The following is a 10,123-nucleotide window of genomic DNA, read 5'->3' on the forward strand; positions in this document are numbered from 1 at the left end:
CATATGTGCTTCTCGAGGATGGTCTTGTGTATGTCCATTAAGGTAGGAAGAGCCACTCAGTATGGGTGACATCATTCCCTGGGCTGTGATTTTACTGTGTGAAAAGGATAAAGTGCATGAATACAAGCTTTCATGCCTGTCCCAAGTTCCCATTGCTCTGATTTCATCACCCTGACACTCTGTAACCTTAAAAGTGAACTACAATACCCCTTCCTTTCTTCCCTAAGTTGCTTTTATCCGGTTGTTTGTTTGTTTGTTTTTGTTTGTTTGTTTGTTTGTTTCGAGACAGAGTTTCTCTGAATGGCTGTGGCTGTCCTGAAACTCACTCTATAGACCAGGGTGGTCTCGAACTCAGAAATCCACCTGCCTCTGCCTCCCAAGTGCTGGGATTAAGGGCATGCAGCACCAAGTGCAGCTTTTTCTGTTTTTTTTTTTCTTTTTCTTTTTTTTTTTAGCACAGTGACATGAATATAAATAAGGAGCCAGTACTTTTAAGAATAACAAAGGAAGTCTTGTCCTCACATTGAGTGGCTTCTCTGTGGATAATTAGATACAGTGTAGTGACATGAGAACAATTCAAGTCTATACTTTCACACTGTTTCCTTAACAAAATTAACAATGGCTTAAAATTATTTATATTATTGGACTGAAAAATGTAGCGATCATTGAGGCAGTCCTCAAGTTTTTGGTTATCCTGCCTCAGCCTCCAAGATCCACGGAATGTAGATGTGCTTGGCTCTGGCTTGCCCTGTCCTGCCCTAATATCATTTATATGGCCAATTACTTTGAGAGCAAATGTGTATTCTCCCTTTAAAAAATATTATGAATTGTGAAAGATTTGTATGTATTTTCTAAATTTTTTTTGCTGTCAATGTGTTCCCTTTTATTTGTTCAGCTCTTGAAAAAGGGAGTAACATAGGGTTATTGCCTGCCTTCCTTCCTTCCTTCCTTCCTTCCTTCCTTCCTTCCTTCCTTCTTTTCTTTCTTTCTTTCTTTCTTTCTTTCTTTCTTTCTTTCTTTCTTTCTTTCTTTCTTTCTTTCTTTCTGCCTTTCTTTCTTCCTATCCTTCTTTCCTTCTTTCTTTCTTTGTTTCTTTTTTGTTTATTTTATTAAATATTTTCTTTATTTACATTTCAAATGCTATCCAGACAGTTCCCTACACCCTCCCCCACCCTGCTTCCCTACCCACCAACTCCCACATCTTGACCCTGGTGTTCCCCTGTACTGGGGTATATAAAGTTTCCAAGACCTAGGGGCCTCTCTTCCCAATGATGGCCGACTAGGCCATCTGCTACATATGCAGCTAGAGACACGAGCTCTGGGGTACTGTTAAGTTCATACTGTTCTTACACCTATAGGTTTGCAGACCCCTTCAGTTCAATGTGTACCTTCTCTACCTCCTCCATTGGGGGCCCTGTGTTCCATCCTATAGATGACTGTGAGCATCCACTTCTGTATATTTGCCAGGGAATTGCATAGCCTCATAGGAGACAGCTATATCAGGGACCCTTCAGCAAAATCTTGCTGGCATATGTAATAGTGTCTGGGTCTGGTGGCTGATTATGAGATGGATACCCGGGTGGGGCACTCTCTGGATAGTCCATCCTTTCGTGGGGCTCATGTATTCCAGGCTGGCTTCCTGCTTGCTATGACACCAAGGATAACTTTGAACTTTTGGGCTTCCTGCCTCCATCTTCCAAGTGCTGAGGTTATAGGTGCTACAGTCTTTGTGTATGCCAAATAAGCCCTCTACCAAATGAGCTGCATCTTCAGCCCAAAAATATTTCTTCTGGTACAAAATTAATACATCGTCATTGGAGAAATTTGAAAAGGCATAAAATGCAAAAATATACATACCCACATATAGCCATTGCATTGTTGAACCTCATGATAGAAAAAGTACAAATTTGTTCCTATTAAAAAAATCTTAAGATAATTCTGCACAGTGCTACAACAACTGTAGTGAGACGTTCCACTCATAGTGTGACTTATTGGCAAACTTCACTTACCAATACATTCCTAAGAGTTGAAAAATGTTCTCACTCTCTAAGATTAATTGAAACTTCTATGCTAAGTGAAAGTGGCAAAGAAACCAGCTGCCTTTACTGTTTATGTCGATATTAATATTAATTAGAAAATTAATAATAAATTAATAAATCAAAAACTCGCTAGACCACAATAAGAAAGCTACCAAAAGGCAATATATAAATCATAGCAGTCCAATATTGATATTGCACCTTGTTCTAATTTGGTATATGATGTTGTGCTTAAAATATGACTGTAGAGCTGATACTAAAACATGATTGAGTGCAGGAGAATCTTTCATGACAAGGAATTATCTGGGAAAAAATGTTGATAGTGCCTTCATATTCAAGAGGAACAAGAAAAAGAAATAAAATGCAGAGTATGGCATCTATCTTACATTTATAGTGGCCCTTTTTTAAATAATGGAAACTATTCTTCATGTGCCTGCTAAATTATGAATAATAGAAATAAGGTACTTTTCTGTATTAATACTGATAATTGAATAATGCATGTAGTCCTTCGGACATTCTCCTGCAAAATACAAAGATTTCAAACTGAAGGGTTTTTTTTCAATTATAAAATTGTTAAAATTGTATTATTTGTGTGTGTGATTACATATTCTCAAGAGTATAAATGCCACTGGGACTCACATGTGGAAATCAAAAGACAGCTTGGCTGACCCAGTTAATCTACCACCATAGTTGGTATCTGAAGATTGAGTTTTTTTAAAGGTTATTTACTTTATGTATATGAGTACACTATTGTTGTCTTCAGACACAACAGAAGAGTGCATTGGATTCCATTACAGATGGTTGTGAGCCACCATGTGTTTGCTGGGAATTGAACTCTGGGAATTGAGCACAGGACCTCTGGAAGACTGATTTCAAGTCTTCAGGTTTGCATGGCAAGTTCTTTTAAGTCCGAGCCATCTCACTGGCACCGTTTCACTGTTCAAAAATACTGTCATACTTTTGTATGTTGTAGATGATGAGTGTGAGTGAGGGTGCATGGGCATGCCTGGCTCAGGTTCTCTCCTTTCGCTGTAGGCTCTTGGGGATCAAATACAGCTTCTCAGAACGTCAGTTTGTACTGCCAATTACTTTTACCCACCGAGCCTTCTGATGCTCTTGCATTTACCTCCCACTTGTGATTACAGGTCTACAAGATCACACCCAGTTTTGCAACTCTGGGGATCCAACCAGGGTTTATGTGTGATAGGAAAACAATCTACCAAGTGCCTCAAATCTCCATCCTCTCTCACCTTGAGTATCATATCTGGGAAACATCAAAATTTTAGACCAGGATTCAGACAAGATAGTATCTTTGGGATGCAGGCAAAGAGTCCTTTCTGGGCAATTTCTGGCTTACAGATGGAGGAGCTATGGCTCAAGCTTGTTGACCTGCATCATGACATCCAACAGCCATCCACAAAACACATCTTCAAAAGCTGTCCTTTACCATTCTGACTTATAAAACAAAAATGTTTGCTCTGTTATGAAAGGGAGGGGATTAACATATTTGGAATTTAAACCATAATTCAAAGATAATAAAACTAAGTGTTTAAGCAAACCCAGAAGTAATGGGAACTTTTCCTTAACTATGTCATAGCTATTGCCCTATGTCTGTGTTCCAGCAGTTTGGCAGACACCAGCCTGGTACTGACTCCATTTTCTCTAGTAAGGTTATGGTTGGTATCTGCAATCTGTACAGCTCTTCCAGTTTTGTGGCATAATGTTCTCTTATATTTTGGTCCCTAGAGTACTTGGATCCACATTACAATGCATCTATTTCCCACAAATAAAATCTGTTCCTGGGGCAAGAGAGCATCAAACATGAGTGGCATCACTGAGCAAGAAAATGGGTGCCACAAATTTACAATCTGTTCCCAATGACACGCCCATGTACAGTGCACAACTTGTGAGCCTTGTGGCCTCACAGGATGTGGGAGCAGTGAGGAAGGATGAGAAGAACAATACCTCTTACTTGCTGTCTCTACTTTCATCCTTCTTTTCTGGTCACAATCAATTTCTCCATTGTATGTATGCACTTTCCCATTGCTGGGCTGCTAAGCAGTTTCCAGAGAGATTTTGCTAAATTATGTTCATAGAGAAGTTCCATGTAGTATATATTTACAACATATGCTTAGCTCATTCTATATGGTAATTTTCTAGAAGAGAGCTGGACCAAATGGTACACGTGTAGAATGCTATATAGTATAATAAATTGCAGCACTGGAAGACTGAACTGTTTAACAAACAGCTCTACTTCTAAAAAGTGTATATTTTCTCATATGTAAATAGACTGAGAATGCAGAATTGCTTGCCATGAGTGATTAAACCTCAGCCACATCACTCACAAGTCACTCCTTATTTGCCTTGAATAACAGAAGCAAGGGAATATAAATTATAGTGTTAAGCACTTCAAAGAGCCAAGCTTTCTTCCATTTGTTAGAATGTGAACAAAGAAACAGTGACTTGCTTCAATTCACTATGCTTCTCTCACCTGGACCTAATGTTTCAAGGTTGATCCTCAGAGCAGTATTGACAGCATCAACTGGGAACTTGCAAAATCCCAGGCATCACTTAATAACTCTTGAATAAGAGACTCCAATTACAGGACCCAGAAACCAACATTTAAAAAAAAAACCCTAATCTCTCAGGTGATACACTGTAATGATTATGATTAGCAACTGAGAATATTGACTGAGATGGTTGAAGTTATAGTCTATGTGGGGCTCTGTGTCCTTCCTCTCTCTCAATGCTTTGAATTCCTATGAAAAAGAATGGTTTTATTTGGAATTATGTTTGTGCATGTGGATATGAGAATGTGGGTACAGAAAGCCACAGAGGCCACGGAGGAGTGTTGAGTTCCTTCGAGCTGGAGTTGCAGGAAGTTGTGAGCTAAGGTGTCAAGTGCTCTTCTGCTCATTTCTACATTCACAGTGGAGTTTGCTTTTGCTTTGATAGGCATTTTTCCCTATGTGTGTCTGTTGGGACTCAAACGTGCTATGAGATCAGAAACTTGGGGCAATCCACCTTCCTCTACCTCATGAGTGCTTACAGCTATGTGATACCATGATCAGCAAGAAAAGTTAGGGGTTTGGTCCTAAAACCTAGAAAAAATGCTGGGCTTAAGAATGAAGTACCTTGTAAGCATCTACTGAGATGATCATGCGATTTTTTAAGTTTGTTTATATAGTGGGTTACTTTGATAAATTTTCCTCTGTTGAACCATCCCTGCATCCTTATTTTTGATTTTTATGGTTGGAAATCTAATAAGGGGTCCAGTGCCCTCTAGGCAAATGGCTCTAACATCACCAAATGAGTCACATCTCCAGCCTTCCATTGTTTTATACCTGTTGCATAATAAAATGCTTAGCATATAGAAAATTTTCAATAACTGTTTGTTAAATGCAACTAATGCTCGCATAAAAACAGAGTTTGGAATACAAATCCAAATATTGTATGATAGAAACAAGAGAGAGAGGCTGGAGCTCAATGGCAAGGTGCTTGCTCAGCATGCTGTGCCACTGAATTTCATGCACAGCACCTCAAAATGGGAGTAACAGGTAAAGTTTGGAGATTCAAATTTGAGTTAAATTGCTTGGATGCCCACATGGGTGAGCCTGGGTAAACTGGATATGGTGGCACACCCCTGAAATCCCAGCATTCTCAAAGTAGAACCTGTAGGGTCAGAAGTTCAAGGCTAACTAGAAAGGTCTAAGGCAGCCTTGGATAAAGGAAAACATGTTTCAATCCAATACATGAATCAATATACACATTACAGACTGGGTGGCTGGTAGTGGTAATGTCCCCCTGTTAACACAGTACTCTGAAGCAGAGACAGGGAAAGGTCAGTTTCAAGGTCAGCCTCAGCTATATACAAAGCTCTAAATCAAAATAAACAAATAAGCTAACAATACATACACACACACACTCACTCACTCACACACACACACACACACACACACACACACACACACACACACAGGGAAAAAGGGAACATGAAAGAGGGGAATGGGCAAACACAAAAATCACCAAAGTGTTGGGCTAAGGTGATAGGAAATTTATACTTTTCCATATTCACTTTTTCTATATTTTACACATTTTAAAAGAATCATATTTTACTTACATTGTAAAAGGAGCAATCATTTTTATGGGTAAAATTATGTTGAATCTGGCTTTCACCTCTGAGGCTGTGTGGGTTTTTGGTTTTGTTGTGTCTGAAAGGGTGCCCTCCTCCATGACAGACAGCAGAAGGCAGCATTCAACATCCAAAAAAAAAAAAAAATTAGCCTGGCCCTAACTTAGATGAACTGCTTTTTAAGATAATTATAATAGAGTCTGGGGGCGGTGCATGTTGCTTGATTTTTGTTGTTACTAATATTGTAAGATGGCAGAGTGCTTGCTACCCATCAGTGAGGTCTTCGATTCGGTCCCAGCTCTGAAGAAAAACACATGTACTTGAAAGCTTGTTTTTGAACCTCAATATTGTTTATCTGGGCCCACTTTGCTCTTCCAAAGACTACATTGCCTTTACTGAAGGCAAGCTACATCAAATGACATACCAGGTGAATATTATAAGTCGTCCTGTGAAGGAGCAGTGTCATCTGCAATACAACTGTATTTGGAAACGTCATCTTCTTACTGAGCTTAGCTGTCTGCTCCCTGTGGAGTGGAAACTCCACAAACATTTTAAAGCTACACCTGTGTGTCCCACCAAAGGTGCTGGTGACTGAACACATGACTCACACATCATACATGGGTAAGTTCTCCCATCTACCACCAAGCTTCAGATTTGTCAGCCATCTCTCCACACACACATTAAGCATTTGAAATTAGACACTACTGATATTAGATGATAGCAACGTTCAGAAGAACGTCCAGAGGATTTTGAGGATCTTCTGTCCTCAAGTAATCGATTACAGACTTCAAATTGCAGAAAAAGCTAGAATGGCTGATCAAGAAAAAACAAAAAAACAAAACAAAACAAACAAACAAACAAACAAAAAAACCGTATTTCCAAGGCAGGAGTTGGGGTGGAGGAAAAAGATAAGATGGAAAACCACTCTGCCATAAAGGACCTGGGTACTTCTGGCTCACAGCCACAGATCATGGCTTATCTTAATGGGGCCCTGGGTGCAACTTGGATCCTTACACTTACTGGCAAGTACTTGGCCAACTGAGCCATTTCCCCAAATCTGTGTTGTCTTTTCTATACATCCTAAAGGTGCTAGAGACAAAAGAAAATTGAGATAATTTTTACTCCCTAAATTTGAGCCAAACTATGAATATACTTTTTTTTCCAGTGTCAGTCTCAGTCTGTGGTAGGCGTCAAGAGTGGACCTGCCTGACTTCCCATTTAGAGTAATAGAGAGTAGCTTCAATGACAAGTGGTCCCATATACATCAATAAGTTTCTCCACTGCTCACACTCTACAGCTCAGTTGGACACTGCTCAACTGAGCTGCACATATATTCTCCCTCTACAACCCATGATAAAGGAAGTGGATGTTCTCTGGAACATTCCAACTCCACTGCAGAGACCCAGAACAGAGTAACAATCACTAGTCTGTACAATTCCTGAGTGCATATCAAGTGACTTCTTTTGTGAAGCTAGACTCCAGAAAATCAAATAACCCCATTTAAAAATGAGGTACAGAGCTAAACAAAGAATTCTCAACTGAGGAATACCGAAGGACTGAGAGCACCTGAAAAAATGTTCAACATAATTAAGCATCAGGGAAATGCAAATCAAAAGAAACAAGATTTGATTGAGCTCTTCACTAAAGTCTTATAGAATTCTCTACTAAAACCATCTGGCCCTGGGCTTTTATTGGTTGGGAGGTTCTTAATGACTGCTTCTATTTCCTTGGGGAATTATGGAACTGTTTAGATGGTTTAACTAACCCTTTTTATTATAGAATATTTTCTTTATTTACATTTCAAATGTTATCCCCTTTCAGTGCCCCCCCCTTTCCGGAAACCCCCTATCCCATCCTCCCTGTCCCTACTTCTATGAGGGTGTTCCTACACCCACTCCTAACTCCCTGACCTAAAATTCCCCTACAATGGAGGATATATTCACAGGACCAAGGTCCTCTCCTCCCACTGGTGCCTGAGAAGGCCATCCTCTGCTACATATGCAGCTGGAGCCATGGGTCCCTTCATGTGTTTCTGTGTTTGGTAGCTTAGTCGGGTTACCTAATCTTGATTTAACTTTGGTACATGGTATCTGTCTAGAAAACCAGCCATTTCATTCAGATTTTCCAGTTTTGTCAAGTACATGCTTTTGAATGAATTTTTAATTTCCTCATTTTCTGTTGTTATGCCTCCCATTTCATTTCTGATTTTGTTAATTTGGATACTGCTTCAGTGCCTTTTAGTGAGTTTGATTAAGGATTTATCTATCATGTTGATTTTATAAAAAAAATAAATTAATTACAAACAAAAAACAAATCACCCAGCTCTTGATTTTCCTGAGTATTTGTTTTGTTCTCTTTGTGTCTAATTGATTTTTTCAACGCTGAGTTTGACTATTTTTTGCCATCTAAACCTATTGCATGTTTTTGCTTCTTTTTATTCTAGAGCTTTCAGGAAAAGTCTCTCTTTTTAAAATTTTTTTATTTTTTGATTTTTATTTATTTATTTTTATTAGATATTTTCTCATTTTAATATTTTTATTAGGTATTTTCCTCATTTACATTTCCAATGCAGTCCCAAAAGTCCCCCATACCCTCCCCGCCCCCCCCACTATCCTTCCAACCCACTCCTACTTTTTGGCCCTGGCCTTCCCCTGTACTGGGGCATATAAAGTTTGTAAGTCCAATAAGCCTCTCTTTCCGGTGATGGCTAACTAGGCCATCTTTTGATACATATGCAGCTAGAGTCAAGAGTTCCAGGGTACTGGTTAGTTCATAATGTTGTTCCACCTAGAGGGTTGCAGATCCCTTTAGCTCCTTGGGTACTTTCTCTAGCTCCACCATTGTGGGCCCTGTGATCCATCCAATAGCTGACTGTGAGCATCCACTTTTGTGTTTGCTAGGCCGCGGCATAGTCTCACAAGAGACAGCTATATCTGGGTCCTTTCGGCAAAATCTTGCTACTGTATGCAGTGGTGTCAGCGTTTGGAGGCTGATTATGTGGTGGATACCCAGATGTGGCAGTGTCTTGATGGTCTTTCCTTTCATCACAGCTCCAAACTTTGTCTCTGTAACTCCTATCATGGGTGTTTTGTTCCCAATTCTAAGAAGGGGCAAAGTGAGAGTTTGAGAGCAAAGAAAACTTATCCTATTACAATGTAATGACCTTTCAGTTGAAATTGTGCTGCATTTGTTCATGTGTTTGTGTATTCATTACTTTGTTTATTCACCTCTTGATTTTTTATGTGAAACTTCATAGTGTAGGGCCAACCTGTCCTGAAACAATACTGTAGTCAAAAGGCTGTCCTAAAATCCAGTATTTACTGAGCCTGGCCTCCAATGCAATCCTTCTGCTTCTGCAGTTTAAGACATGAAATTGTAGATAAAATCTGCAGGTGATGATCATTCGGGGATGTGATATTTTCATTTGTTTGGTTTGGCTTTTAAGAAAGTGTTTCCTTTAAAGCCTGCTGGCTGGAGACACCCATTGTGGTTGAGGATGACAGTAAATCCCCCCTACTTCTGCTTTTAACAGTGCTGGGATTTTGCATATACACAGTCCTACCTGGAGTACTCTTCAAAATAGACAAGCTGATTTTTAAAAACTACAATACCATGCTCATGTAATACACTGGAACATTAAATGACTGCTGGCTAGGCTGAGTTCTAGGACATAGTGCATGCTTGCAAGCATGAGAATCTGAGTTTGATGCCCGGGATAATGTACTGGAAACCTAATAATATCCTCGAATATGTGTAGGTAAGAAAATGTAATGAGGGTAGGTCAAGATGATAAGAGTTATTTACATGGCCTCTTAAGCTACAGCATAAGTTCATGACCAGATAGAAATACTTCAAAAATGTAGATAAAACATGTACTTCAAAGGTATAATTTCCTTCCAATTTGAATGGGAAGTACATAAGTTTAAAAATTCTTTCGGATTTGGGCTTAGTTGCC

Source organism: Mus musculus, chromosome X (genome assembly GCF_000001635.26).
Source record: "Mus musculus strain C57BL/6J chromosome X, GRCm38.p6 C57BL/6J".
Classification (NCBI taxonomy): Eukaryota; Metazoa; Chordata; class Mammalia; order Rodentia; family Muridae; genus Mus; species Mus musculus.